General features: G+C 46.5%; 1 pseudogene; it reads right to left on the minus strand.

Moving 5' to 3' along the window:
• Positions 1–2500, minus strand: part of LOC124774420 — an 8316-nt pseudogene that overhangs the window by 3247 nt on the left and 2569 nt on the right.

Raw genomic sequence — 2500 nt, forward strand, 5'->3', positions numbered from 1 at the left:
GTTGTTAAAGTAGTTTTCTACTAGGTGGTACATGTTTTGGGGACATCGCATTGCTCTAAGCCGCCTCATTACACTTGGCCACCACAAATTATCGAAGGCGCCTGCTATGTCCACAAAAATGACAACAACATATTTTTCGTCACAGTTTGCACTGGAGACAACCTGTCTGATTGCCATTTCTGTGGATACACCCTTTCTGAAACCAAATTGGTTTGTTGCCTTCAGTCCTGAGTCTTCATACCTTTTATCCAGTCTGGTCACTATTAGCCTTTCTAATACTTTGCCGAGGATAGGGAGCAGGCAGATAGGTCGATATGATTTCACCTCATCCCTAGGCTTTGTGTTAGACTTAAGTAATATGCAGACGTTTCCGATTTTCCAGTTGTCTGGGAAAGTGGACTCTCTGAGGCAGCTGTTGTAGGTGTCAATGAGGAGTGCAGGATTGTGTTCCCATACCCGCTTTACCATCGCATCATCTATGCCATCTGGTCCTGTAGCTTTGTGTGGTTTGCATGCCTTCACTGCAGCCTCTATCTCTTGTACTGAGAAGTCTGGCTCATTTTCTTCGTTGTGGTACGCTATATTTTGCTCCTTCACAGCTGATTGCTGTGTTGTGTCCTGCTCTGTGTCGTCATCCGGTAGTAAGTTATTCAACAGTTCTTTCACTGTTTCCTGCCAGGTCATGGTAGGGCCCCGTCCAGCCACTTTTACATTGCTGAGGACAGTTTCGGTGCCATATTTAGGACGAAGGATTCTATTAGTCAGCTTCCAAGGGTCATTGCCATTGCAGTCTTTTACCCATTTTTTCCATGTATCTGTCTTTGCTCTCGTAATTTCCTTGTTATATTTATTTTTGGTGCTTCTGTAGGTTGCCTTTGCTACCAGTATTTCTGTCTCACGATTTGCACGCCGTGCATTCTGGAGCCGGTGTCGAGCTGCAATTGTGTCCTGCCGCATTTTTGTCAGTGTTTCATTCCACCAAGGTACAGCATTTTTCAGCAGTGTTTTTCTTCTCATTGCCTTCTTGCAGCTCTCTAGTATTGCTGTCTGTAGGAGGTCTACTTTATGATTTACATTTGTTCCTGCTGTGTCTCGCCAGTTCTCCACTCTGGTGGTCAGCTGGCGGTCGAAAACTTGCCATTTTGCAAAGGTGGTGTTGTATCTAAGTAGCTCTTCTGTGACCCTCTCCCTTTGTTGTTTTGAGATCTCAAACGTGATTGCCCTGTGATCACTTGAGGTCCATTCCTCTTGAATCGTCCATCTAGAGACCATCCTTGACATGTTTGCTGAGCAAAGTGTTACGTCGATGTTATTTTCCCCAGCTGGCCCACTGAAAGTTGTTAGTGGTGAATCTCGATTTAATACAGTTAAGCCATGTTGGAAGATGAGATCCTCTAGTTTTCTTCCTGCTTCATCTGTGTCCCGGCTGTGCCATAGTGGTGACATGGCATTCGCATCCATTGCAATTATGATGGCCTTTCCATGTATTTCGCGGATGATGGTATCCAGTCGATGTAAATATTCGTCAATTGGGGTATGGAACTGGCAGTACAGGCTTATTATGTATATTTCTCCAGAGTCGCCAGTTACTGCAGCTACAGCGGTATGAGCATCACAAAGGGAGGTTATCTGCAGAATGGTCAAATTTGTGTTTCGTATTCCTATCGCTGCTTTCGGTACTCCATGGTTGCTGCTGTATACTAGGCGGAAACCTGCAGGATATCCTCTAATTTTATTGTCCGTTACATAGGGCTCTTGGATAAGAACAATATCAAGGTTTTCCTCTTCCATCTTAAGTGATGCTTGACTAGGCACTACTTTGGATCTCTGCCCATTTATTTGGAGAATCTTGAGGGTGCTGGACTTTGTGTTCACCTCATCTAACTGTCGACCTGGGGACTGTGGCGTAGAAGTGTTACTGGCCATATTCAGTTCTTAGTTCTTCTTTCGCCATGAATCTGACATATTCCGGGCAGTTTTTGTCCATTATTGAGTGGTCATGTGGTTTCTTCCAGTGCTTACAGTTTGCACACTGTGGTGCCTTGTTCTTATTACTGCATTCCTTAATGCTATGTCCTGGTGCTGCGCAGTGCCCACAGATTGTTTCAGCACTTCTGCAAGACAGCGGGAATCTCGTTAATCCATTCATGCGCGTCACTAATTAGATGACGAGGCATTTGGCTACCTTAAGAGAGTCATAGTTACTCCCGCCGTTTACCCGCGCTTGCTTGAATTTCTTCACGTTGACATTCAGAGCACTGGGCAGAAATCACATTGCGTCAACACCCGCTAGGGCCATCGCAATGCTTTGTTTTAATTAGACAGTCGGATTCCCCCAGTCCGTGCCAGTTCTGAGTTGATCGTTGAATGGCGGCCGAAGAGAATCCGCGCACCCGCGCGCCCCCGGAGGAGCACGCTAAGGCGGACGCGGCCTCGCAGCAAGGAAGATCCGTGGGAGGCCAAGGCACGGGACCGAGCTCGGATCCTGCACGCAGGTTGA

Source organism: Schistocerca piceifrons, unplaced genomic scaffold (assembly GCF_021461385.2).
Source record: "Schistocerca piceifrons isolate TAMUIC-IGC-003096 unplaced genomic scaffold, iqSchPice1.1 HiC_scaffold_961, whole genome shotgun sequence".
NCBI classification, from domain to species: domain Eukaryota; kingdom Metazoa; phylum Arthropoda; class Insecta; order Orthoptera; family Acrididae; genus Schistocerca; species Schistocerca piceifrons.